Genomic DNA, 11,991 nt, shown 5'->3' on the forward strand with positions numbered 1-11,991 from the left:
CACTACTTTTACTGCCACTGAGCCACCTGGGAAGTTCCCTGTGGGTCACAGGAAGGTGTAAATCCCAGAGCCCCTCACACCCAGCTGCTACTTGCTCAGCGCAGCCGGGCTGGAGTCAGCGTGCTGTCTTGTCGCATCTAACGCTGAGCAAGCATTCCGAACTGTCCTCTGCTCTCCCTTCGCTCCCCCCCAGCCCCCACCCTCACCTTGGGGAGCTGGCGAAGCACAGCCCCCTCGGGTGTTTTTATTCCCCTGGAAGTCAAGAGAACTAATGTGTGCTGTAGCGTGCGATCTTCATAAAACCCCTAACTGTGTTATTTGAAAACCAATTTCATTTCCTTTTAAATATGGAAAAGTCAGTGGTCTTAACTCAAGGACTCCAGCGTCTGAGGTCTGACCTGGCGGGCGAGTCACAGGGAGAGACAGGAGAGATGAAAACCCCGTGAGGGTGTACGGAGATGCCCCAGGGCACACCTGCGGGGAGAGGCGCTGGGGGGGTCTGAGGTCTTGGTTCAGGTGAAGGATGTTATTTCTAACGTTACCCTTTGAGCAAAGGCCCTGCTGGACCGGAGCCTCGGATGGTCCTGGTCCACAGACTCCTCTGGGATTTTCTGAAGCCCCCAGCACTCTCAACCCAGGATATCCTCCCAGGGGGGCTCTCCTCATAGACAAGGGGGTCCCCAGGATGGAGTCTGTGTTACAGCCGAGTGTGTAAAGGGATCTGAACTTGTCGAATCTTAGACTCAGGAGACAGGGAGGGTCCTGTCTCTTGCCTGCTGGAAAACTGGCCCCACAGCAGGGCCTCTTACACCTGGAGGTCCTGGAGCCACACTCCCCGCCTCCCCCCGCACCCCCACCCCCCACCCCCGCTGGCCTCTGATCCTCCCAGTGCCCTCTTTCTGAACAGACCGAGCCTCTGTCCCCTACAGGGTCTGTCCACGGCCTTAGGACGAGGGTCCAGGCTCTCCTTTCTCCCAGCTCCACCCCTACCCCCACCACCTACAGTGTTTTCCCCTGATAAACCCTCATTCTCAAGTTCACTTCAGAATTTCATTTTTATGTTCTTTTTTTTTTTAGTTCCCCAACCAGCGATGGCATCCATGGCCCCTGCATTGGGAGCTCAGAGTCTTAACCCCTGGACCCCCAGGGAAGTCCTCCTTTTCTGTTCTTTTGCTCAGAACTTTTCTCCCAGACTTCTCACATTTCAAATCTCAATTTCCATGCCACTCCCCTGGGGAAACCCTCTCTGACCCTTGGGAACGGTCTAGGCCCTGGGCCAGGGGCTGCAGACATAGTGCTCCACGGGTCCACAGCCTGGTGTGGCTGACGGAGCTGCAGTGGGGTAATGACAGGGCAGCAGGAGAGAGCCCCCCACACAGGGAGGCACAGCTGAGCCCTGAAAAGGGGGCATGTCCCTTTCCTGGGAGGCCATGAAGGCGGATGAAGGTGGATGAGGGAGGTGCTGAGGAATGGCCCTGAAAGTGGAGGAGCCAGACGTCGGGGAAAGAGACAGAACCTGTCCTATCCACACGCTTCCGCCAGCTCCTGCTCCGAGCTGCCTGACCGCCGTGCCAGCAGCTTACTTTGCAGCCCAGGCTCTGGGTGCCCATCACCTCGGGGGCCAGTCGGCAGTCAACAAGGGGCTTGCAAACTGTGCATGTCACAGAGCCTGGTCCTGAGTCTGAAATGCAGTGATGTCCAAAACAGAGATGACTCTGACCACAGGTGACTCGGGAGGATGACGCTGGCCTGGCTGGAGCGCCCACCCCTGGAGGAGGTCAGTGTTTCCTCCTGACGCTTCTCCACTGACTGTCTCCCCCTCTCCATAATCTGTAGGAATCCTCTAAGCTGTCGCCCCCTCAAAATCCATCTCACCCCTGCAAACCCAGGCATTAGTTCTTTCTAGGTGAACAGAGAAAAATGACACCTAATCAAGAGTAGACGTCCTGATGGGATTCTTTGAAACTTATTTCCTTCAGCAAGCCAGTAATCTCTATCGATCACCCCTTTCAGGGCAAATAATTCACCCTGGGAGACAGTGGCAGTGTGCATTGTACCTGATTCATCTTAAATGGCTTTGAACTTTTAAAATGTCCCCCTTTAACTGTGGTGTTGAAGTAGCTCAGAATTCTTATAATGATTGTAATTATAGCTGCTGTTTAGTTAGTACCAGTAATCTCCTAGACTCTTCACAGCCGTTCTCTCTGCTTCCCAGAACTCCTCTGCCAGCCAGGGATTATTATTCCTGGGGTAGGGGGAGATTGAGAGAGACTGGGGATGGATATCTCAGAGAGGTTAAATAATTTACTTAAGGTCACACAGCTGAATGGATCTGAACTAAACCTGCCAGCCCATGCCTCCTGCATCCCCCAGTGAGGCTCTGATTCAAGGATCTCAGAGCTGGGAAGGACCTTAATCACATCCTCACTGTTTTGTTTTGTTGTTGTTTTTTTTTAACTTTTAATTTTATATTGGAGTATAGGAGGTCGAACCAGTCAATCCTTAAAGAAAATCAGTCTTGAATATTCATTGGAAGGACTGATGCTGAGGCTGAAACTCCAGTGCTTTGGCCACCTGATGTGAAGAACTGACTTATTGGAAAAGACCCTGATGCTGGGAAAGATTGAAGGCAGGAGGAGAAGGGGACGACAGAGGATGAGATGGTTGGATGGCATCACCGACTCGATAGACATGAGTCTGAGCAAATTCCGGGAGTTAGTGATGGACAGGGAGGCCTGGCATGCTGTAGTCTTTTCCGACTCTGTGCAACTGAGCAACTGAACTGAACTGAAGAGCCAGTTAACGATTCTGTAGTTTCAGGTGAACAGCGAAGGGACTCAGTCATACACATTCACGTATCCATTCTCCTCCAAACTGCCCTCCCATCCAGGCTGCCACATAACACTGAGCAGAGTTCCTTATGCTTTGCAGTAGGTCCATGTTGGTGATCCCATTTTAAATATAGCTGTCCCATGCTGTCGGGTTACCCAGACCTCTCTGCTCTGCCACAAAACCACCCCTTTAGCCGGAGATCAAACAATAGAAGCGGCCAGGCAGGCAGGAGGCGGGGGAGGGAGAAAGGCAGTGCAAAGGCCTGGGGGTGAGCACGGGTGAGCCTGGGGACTGTGAGGGACTGCCGGTGGTCCATGTGGCGGGGGTGATTGGAGGCCGGGAGGGGGAGGCTGGGAGGGAGGGCACCAGCTTTCAGGAGCTCTCCATCCAGGGGCCGATGACTTTGAGCCGCGGAGGGACAGGTGCCTTGTTTGATGGATGAGCTGAAAGGAGGCAGGGCTGGGGCAGCAGGGCCACGGGAGGCCTCCGGGGGAGAGAAGTGCCCAGGTAGTGGTGGGCGCACGGAGAGCCACCTCATGGTGGGGCCCGGGGACCAACTGTCTGTGGGGGTGAGCGCAGCATGGGTGGGGGCCATTCACCCAGGCCCCCTGACGCAAGGGGAGGAGAGGGCGTGGGGCTGGGGTTCTGTTCTGGTCACTTCTCCTGGTGGATGACCCCACAGAGTGGTACCTGGACAGTGCGGCTGAGGGAGGCCACCTGAACAGAGAGAGATTTGGCAGCAAACGGTCATTTGGCAAACCTGGGACAGAAGAGTCACTTCGGCGTCCAAAGGCAGAGACTGGTGATCGAGAAGGGAGTAGCTGCTGAGTGACCCTAAAATCAAGATGGGCCCACACAGCCGGTGTCTAGTCCTGGTCCCAGCTCTGTATTCCTCTCCTGTGGCTGTTGCACTTTGGCTAGCTGATGCAAAGAGCTGACTGTTTGGAAAAGACTCTGATGCTGGGAAGGATTGAGGGCAGGAGGAGAAGGGGCGACAGAGGATGAGACGGTTGGATGGCATCACCAACTCAATGGATGTGAGTTTGAGCAAGCTCCGGGAGATGGTGAAGGACAGGGAAGCCTGGCGTTCAACGGTCGATGGGGTCACAGAGAGTCAGACACGACTGAGCGACTGAACAACAACATGGTTGTTGTAAGATGATATCCAAAATAGTGGCTTAAAATAACACGAATATATTCTCTTACAGGTCTGAAGGTCACAAGTCAAGTCAGTTTCACTGGGTAGAGGCAAGGCGTTGGCAAGGCTGTCTGCTCAGACTCCTCTCTCATCTCAAGGCACGTGACATTCGCCATCATCACAATCTAGGGTTGAGAGCCACAGAAGGGTGCCTACGGCAGCTTCCTAGCCATGGCAGGACTCCCCTCTTGGGGCCCTGGAAGAAATCTCTTCCTGGGACTTTCTAGTCGTCCAGTCTAATGCACAGGGTCAGGTTCAGTCCCTGGGTGGGGAGCTGAGATCCTACATGCCTTGTGGCCAAAAAAATCAAAACATGAAAAAAAAATAAAAAACACAGAAACAATATTTTAACAAATTCAATAAAGACTTAAAAAAAAAAATCTCTTCCTTTCTTGGTCAATGGCCTGCCTCATGGGTACATGCCCTGGACAGTGGCATGGGCTTTGGTGCTCAGAAGGAGTCCACCCTGGACTGAACTCTGCTCTCACTGTCTTGAAATTCTTTATCAGTTTTTTTCATCTTAGGGTTCACTTTAATGAAGATGGTAATGTTGCACATTCTCATCCGTTTGGACAAAAGTATAATGACATATATTTATTATAATGTCATTCGAAGTATTTTCATTGCTCATAAAAACTTCGGTACTCTGTGTATTATCTCCCTGCAAACTTCTGGCAACCACTGGTCTTTTTATTGTCTCCATAGTTTTGCCTTTTCCAGAATGGAATATAGTCAGAACCTATTTTCTTCTTTTTCTTTGCAAAGTGAATGTCCCTCAGTCATGTCTGACTCTTTGCGACCCCATGGACTATACAGCCCATGGAATTCTCTAGACTAGAATACTGGAGTAAGTAGCCTTTCCCTTCTCCAGGGGATCTTCCCAACCCAAGGATCGAACCCAGGTCTCCCACATTTCAGGCGGATTCTTTACCAGCTGAGCCACAAGGGAACAAATCCTTTACAAGACCACTCCTGGTCCCCGCATGCCGCCAGACAGGCTCTAAGTGGCAAATCCCGCCCTTAACACTCCCAATACCGAGCCCTGTCCCGCTGGCCCCGCCTAGCAGCCACGTGGAGGGGCTCAGGGACACTTGTTGGATATTTGTTCATAGGAAGCCCACAAATTTTGTGCCCCTTCTTACAATGAACCCAGATTCCTGTTGAGTGTATTGTAAATCTTTATCATTTTTGAACAAGGAGCTTGCATTTTCTTTTTGTCCCCAGCTCTAAATTATGTAGCTGGTTCTGACTCAGCCCTAACCTCTCACCTCCAGCAGACACCTAGAAATGGACTTCATAGTTTTTTTGGACACTTGACATAATTTTAGCTAATATCCCATTGTATTTTTCTAGCCTAACCATTCATAGGCATTATTACTGCCCTGGGAATTAAAGTTTCTGGCAACAAAGAATGTCCTTGTAAGATGTTCTTTTTATTAAAAGAGGCAATATTGTCGATGAAGATTCAAACACAGGCGTCGTTTGAATTAGAGAATGATTATTCCCATTAAGAAGAGGTTCTTGTTTTCAGAAAAGCATTCTGTATGGAATTCCTTAAATAGCCGGCTTTCCTAATGCATTTTTAATGTGTTTCAATGTATTAAAAATTACTTACACACAGGCCTCTCAGGTCTGTGCATGGAACCAGCGCACCCTGAGCCCCTGCTCTGGTCCGGCCCGCAGGGTTCAGGAGGTACTGTGGCAGGGTGGGGCAAGGCGGTCCCTCTCGGAGGAGCTATGCCTGCTGGGGGGTCACCCAAAGCAGGGAAGATGCAGACAGATGAGATTCAGTAGGATGCCCTGGAGCAGCGGCAGGAATGGGAGTTCCAGAGACAGGAAGATCCTTGAAGGGGCTGAGGTTTGCAGGTGAGCAGGTGGGCGGGGACTCTGGGAAGGCCCCGGGCATTGAGGCTGGGGGAGGGTCCCCAGAGGAGAGGTCTGGTTGGCAGCACAACAAGGGCCCTCCTGCTGGTCTGAGGAGCCAGGCCTAGGGAAGAGAGGAGAGAGGCGTGCCAGCCCCGGGGCCACAAGGTGGGAAGATGACTGCCCACAGAAAGGCAGGTCAGAGCTCAGGATCCCGGAGCTGCAGGCGGCAAAGAGGCATTCACAGCCGTCAGACAGCGGAGCAGTGGACCTGGGCAGGCAGAGGCCCTGGGAGGGGGCACAGGGTCCACAAAGGGCACCGAAGCTGGGACGCGGGGAGACCCGGGGGCGGAGGTGCCCTGAGAAAGGTTCCCCGTTTGTGACTGGGCCATGTCCAACTCTTGCGACTCCAGGGACTGTGTAGCCCACCAGGCTCCTCTGTCCACGAGCTGTCCCAGGCAAGAAGCCTGGAGTGGATCCTACCATTTCCTACTCCAAATCAAAGCTGGAGGGAAGGTCTATGGCTGAATGTGCAGACAAGTCACTTGGACCGGGTGCAGACACGAGGATCCAGGAGAGAGACCCGGCCAGTCCCAGTAGGCTTCTGAGAGCTGATGCTGCTGGAAGCTTCCAGCGTGGGGGCAGGAGACACTACTCGGGAGGAAGGCCAGGAGAGAAAAGTTAAATGTGAAACCGGATGAGCCTGGCGGCGGGAGGGACAGGCTGAGGCAAAGGGCTGGCCGGGGGGATGGACCCTGCAGGCCAGGAGCACAGCCCTGGAGGAAGGGAGGTTTGCGGCTCCTGGTGCAGGGCAGGAAGATGGGAAGTGAGGCTGGGGAGGGACGGAGGTTGGAGCACAGTCCACGGTCAAGGTCAGGAAGAAGCCCACGGCGGTGACAGTAGAAGAGACCAGCCTGGGAGCTCCCCAGTGGCCCAGTGGTTAGGACTCCTCGCTACCTCCACGGCCTGAGTTCAGTCCCTGATTGGGGAACTGAGATTCTGAAAGCCTTGTGATGCGGCCAAAAAAAAATTAAAAATAAAAGTTAACAAAAGAGGAAGAGACCAGTTTCAAAGCCAAGGCTCTCGCACAGCAGGGCTGCTCCGTGCCCCCTCGGCAGGTGCCCGTTGTGACTCCTGTGTGCAGGCTGCCACCCGTGTCGTCTCTGCATCCAGGCTAGCTCCTGGGGCCGTGCCCCCATCGGCCAGGCCAGACCGCTGTTCAATAGAAGGCCCAGCTGCAGGAACTTCCCTCTGCCCTGCTGACACGCCCCCACTGAGGCCCATCATCCCCTGGGTGAGCTGGCATCAGCATCTTCAGGTAAAAGGCCAGGAGGCTGGGTCACTCATCTGTAGTCTCGTGGGGACTGCATGCTGAGCCTGTCCAATTCAGGACCAGCCAGGATCCTTTCCAGCACTGGGCACTTCTGCCAGCACCAGTGGACCACTGCCCGCAGGTAACACTGTCACCCACCCCAGTAGATCACTGACACCCACCCATGGACCGGTACCATCCATGGATGCAACATCACTTGCCAATGGGACCCCGGCACAAAGGAATAGGCACAATTGGAAAAGAGGTTCTTTAGGATGGGTTGGCCTTGAAACTCGTGTAGGACATCCAAACAGAGATGGTTAACAGCAGGCTCTCTGGGGATTGGAGGCATGTTGGCACGTGGCTGACCACTGAAGCCTCGGCTTCACAGAGAATCCCCGGGGAGACTGTATGGGTGGGACCCTCAGAAGCCTGGGGACAAGGAGGGCCATCTCTTCACCTGGGTGGGCAGGACCCCACCTGGCCACGGCCCGTCCATCATCAGAGACGCTGGAGGGTAGGAGCAGCGATGTCCTCCTTGGCCATGGGAGACAGGCTGGTGGGTGGTGTCTCTTCCCTTTTCTTTTTCATTCAAAAATAGCTGCTAGACTTCCCTGATGGTCCAGTGGTTAAGAGTCCACCTGCCAACGCAGGGGGCACCAGTTCGATCCCTGGCCCAGGAGGACTCCATGTGCCACAGGGTGACGAGGCCTGAGGACCACATCGACTGAGACGGCATGCCCTAGAGGCCACGCTCTGCGAGAAGGGAAGCCTCTGCAGTGAGAAGTCCCCGCTCGCCCCAACTAGAGGAAGCCCCATAGCCCCAAATAACTAACTACTTAAAAAAAACTCAGGGCGGCCAGAATTTGATATAAGAAATCAGTGAACAGTTATCGTATATTAATGCATATATATGGAATCTAGAAAAATGGTAGTGACGAACCTATGTGCAAGGGCAGGAATAGGGATGCAGACGCAGAGGACACACTCGTGGACACGGTGCGGGAAGGAGAGGGTGGGCCGCATAGGGAGAGTGGCATGGGAACGTGCACATTACCAAGTGCAAAACCGAGGGCCAGGGGAGTTTGCTCATTACCATATGCAAAACAGAGGGCCAGTGGGAGTTTGCTCAAACAGGCGCTCTGTGAAAGCCTAGAGGCGGGGATGGGGTGGGAGGTGGGAAGGAGGTTCAACAGGAAGGGGACGCATGTTTACCTATGGTTGGTTCATGCTGCTGTGTGCCAGAAACCAGCAAAGTACTGTAAAGCAATTATCCTCCAATTAAAAATAAGCACATTTAAAAAAAAGAAATCAATGATTTCTGTAAAAATGAAATTGAATAATACATTTTTAGAAAGTAGCTATTGTGGGTCCCACTGGGCCAGCACAGGGTGCCCCTTGGCGGTTCCCGAGCTCAGTTTCCCCGTCGTTAGCCAGGCAGTGAGAGAAATAAAGCGCTGGCTTGCGGGGCTGGGGAGCGGGCAGCCAGTGATTTTCGGAGTGCAAGTGGGTTTGGGGGGCAGGTGGCTGCAGACAAGGGGAGGCTGGTGGCTGAGACCCCTTCCCCTTCATTTTACAGATGGGAGCCTGGCTTGGGGAGGAGAACAGAGCAAGGAGGTACAGGGACCCGAGGGGCACTAGAGCCCAGGGTGAGCCCCCTCTGTCCTCAGCCACGTCCTGCAGTGGGAGGTACGGTGGCCTTGAGCTGGCAAAAGCTGGACATGGCTCCCCCCCACACCTCTTATGGGCAAGGACCTTGGCAGACGCTTTCACCTCTTGAACCTCAGTGCTCTCACCTGGGGAGAGAGGCTCAGAGGCCCCTCTGGCTCCGCTGCCCTCACAGGGTCATTCGGGGATCAGACCAGGTGAGGCGTCTCTTCCAGATCGAACCCATCCAGTCCTCCGCTCAGGGGCTGGCTTCCGGCTCACTCAGCCGGGACTAGGGGACTGGCCGTGTCCTCCATTAGAAGCAATCGAACAAGAGAGAATGCAAACGTTTGTTCCCGAGGGAGATGGGTGTCCCTGGCAAACCAGAGCATTTTCTTCTTGCAAACCACAGGTCAAGGAGACCCAGGATGAGCCGCCCCACAAGTTGCAGGCGTGACGCGCATTCTGTGGCCGCCAAGGAAAACGGCCTGGACACATGGCCCAGATCAAGGTCGTTCTCCAGAGGGCCTGGAACGGAGGTCAGCGTGCATCTGCTGAGGAGTGTTCTTGGCACTGGGACTGGAGACGGACGGGGAGTGGGGCCAGCGATCCGGCTTCCTTGGAGGAAATTTGCAGAATGTGGACAGAGCTGACTTTCCTTCTGTGCGCCGAGCAGAAAGAGCTCTTGACAAGGAGGCTCCTGGTGAAGAGGCTCCTGTTCCAGTTCCTGCAGCGTCCTGGGCAGCTGGGAGCCCTGGCCCCCAGATGAGACCCCACCATGGCTGGGTGAGAGAAGTGCCTACAGATGCTGTGAACACAGGTGCCCAAGATGGCCTGGCTCAGCCCCCAGTTCTTCTTCCCCCCTTACTGGGCATCAGGATGTGAATTCAGCGTCTGCTCCACGTCTTTGAGTGACATGGGGTTCAGCACCCCTCCCTCCCCCAAAGAGAGATGAAGCTAACATTTTGATGAGACCCTCTTATGCAACAGGCTCCCTGCCCACTGCCTTCATTTTGCAGGAGTGGACACTAGAGCTGGAAGTTTAGGAAACTCACCCAGGCTCTGGGAAGGCTGATGTTCGTGGGGGGAGTGGTCCAAGGGGAGGACAGGGGTATGGGGTCAGGGGAGGCCAGATCAGGGCCCACCCAACTCCACCGTCCACTCACTTAGAGGAGGTGTCAAACTCCCAGTGCCCTTGGATGAGGGGGGAGGGTAGAAGGAAAGAATTCCAGACGCCTTACCTCACAGAAAGTTGAGAGCCTCAAGCTTCCCAGGTGGCTCAGTGGTAAAGAATCCATCTGCTAACTCAGGAGACGCCAGAGATGTGGGTTTGATCTGGATGCGGGTTGGGAAGATCCCCTGGAGTAGGAAATGGCAGCCTGCTCCAGTATTCTTTTTTTAAAATTTGATTAATTAATGTATTTAATTTTTGGCTGTGTTGGGTCTTCATTGCTGCGTGGGCTTTTTCTGTAGTTGCGGAGGGTGGGGGCTACTCTCGAGTTGCAGTGCGTGGCTTCTCATCACGCTGACTTCTCTGGTTTTGGAGCATGAACCGTAGGTGCATGGGCTTTGGGAGTTGTGGCTCCCGGGCTCTAGAGCACAGGCTCAGTATTGGGGCGCACGGGCTTAGTTGTCTTGTGGTGTGTGGGATCTTCCCGGGCCAGGGACCGAACCCGTGTCTCCTGTGTGGGCAGGTGGATCCTTCACCACTGAGCCAGCAGGGAAGCTCAGTTCTGCGTTTTTAGGAGATGGGATACATCAGCAGCTCTCTAGCCCTGGGTCAACAACTGTGTTGAAATTCTCCTCTCGCCGCTATCAGGCAAATCTTCAGAACTTTCAAATTCACATTTTTCTTGCATACTTACCTTTCTTATTCCTCCCTGATTTACAAAGCTTGAACCATCTTCTAATTCCCCAATAAATGAGTCATTATTGCCGTTAACACTGGTTCTTGGCCTCTCTCATTGCAATAGTAATGATCCTTATTTCATCATTGGGAGTGTTATTAATAACGCATAATTCCTTAACTCCTATTTCGCCAGTGACAGCCACATGACGGCTGAGAGATTTTTCACCTGTGTCCTCTGCAGAGGGTGACAAAGCTGGGCCTAGAAGCTTGGACCCCTGCCTCCCAGCCAACAGTGTTTTCCACTGGCCACAGTGGTCAGTCTCCCGGCCAGTATTTGTCAGGCATCTTCTATGGGGAAAGCATCTTTTCATTTTTTTATTAATTTTTATTGGAGTCTAGTTGGCTTGCAATGTTGTGTTAGTTTCAGGCGTACAGCAAAGTGTATCAGTTATACGTATACATATATCTGCTCTTTGTTAGATTTTCTTCCCATAGAGGTCATTACTGGGCATCTTTTGTGAACTCAGCAGAGCTGTGATGTGGGCAGTTGGACACCAAGCTTGGACCTAGTCTAGTTTTGGTTAGAAACCATTATGTATCAGCTGTACTTCCTTAGCTAAATTGTTAGACGAGTTGGCCTCAATTTCCTCACCTATATAATGGGGTTGAAGGATGAAGGATTAAAATGAACCAACACAAAAAGCCCTTATCTTGATGTCTGTCGTTTAATATGCACTTGCTCAACAAGCCCCTCGTTATTATAACTTGAAATGCCTGTCAGGTACCTGGCGCGTGTAGGGTGCTGACAAGGACTCTCTGATTTGGACTCTATAGGCTCAGATGAGATACGGGGAGGCAGGGTGGGTGCAGGGTAGGAAGCGAGGCACTCTGCTGATGCTCTGGCATTCAGCTAACTGAATGGGTGGAGAATAAAAGAGGTTTGTTTTGCAAGTCCTTGAAAGTTTTCAATGAACTGTGGAAAAAAATCTGTGCTGAACATGCAAATGAATAATTGAGCTCACTTTCTATGCCTGCAAACACCAGCCACTGAAGGCAGAGGTAGTTGAATTTGAGGACAATGGAGCACCAAGGTTGAAGATGGTTTTTCCCCCATCATGACCCGAGGCAGAATGTGAAACTCAACTTCCTGGGGAACAAGAGAAGCGCCATCTGATAAAGCTGGGCTGCGTGTGTGTTAGTTGCTCAGTCGTGTCCAACTCTTTGCAACCCCATGGACTGCAGCTCGCCAGGCTCCTCTGTCCATGGGATTTTCCAGGCAAGAATACTGGA

General features: G+C 53.0%; 1 pseudogene; it reads right to left on the reverse strand.

Annotated features, from left to right (window-relative positions):
* Positions 1 to 5,119: 5,119 nt before the first annotated feature.
* On the reverse strand, positions 5,120 to 5,226 carry LOC120858984 (annotated as a pseudogene).
* Positions 5,227 to 11,991: the final 6,765 nt, after the last annotated feature.

Source organism: Oryx dammah, unplaced genomic scaffold, assembly GCF_014754425.2.
Source record: "Oryx dammah isolate SB20612 unplaced genomic scaffold, SCBI_Odam_1.1 HiC_scaffold_29, whole genome shotgun sequence".
In the NCBI taxonomy this organism is placed as follows: Eukaryota; Metazoa; Chordata; class Mammalia; order Artiodactyla; family Bovidae; genus Oryx; species Oryx dammah.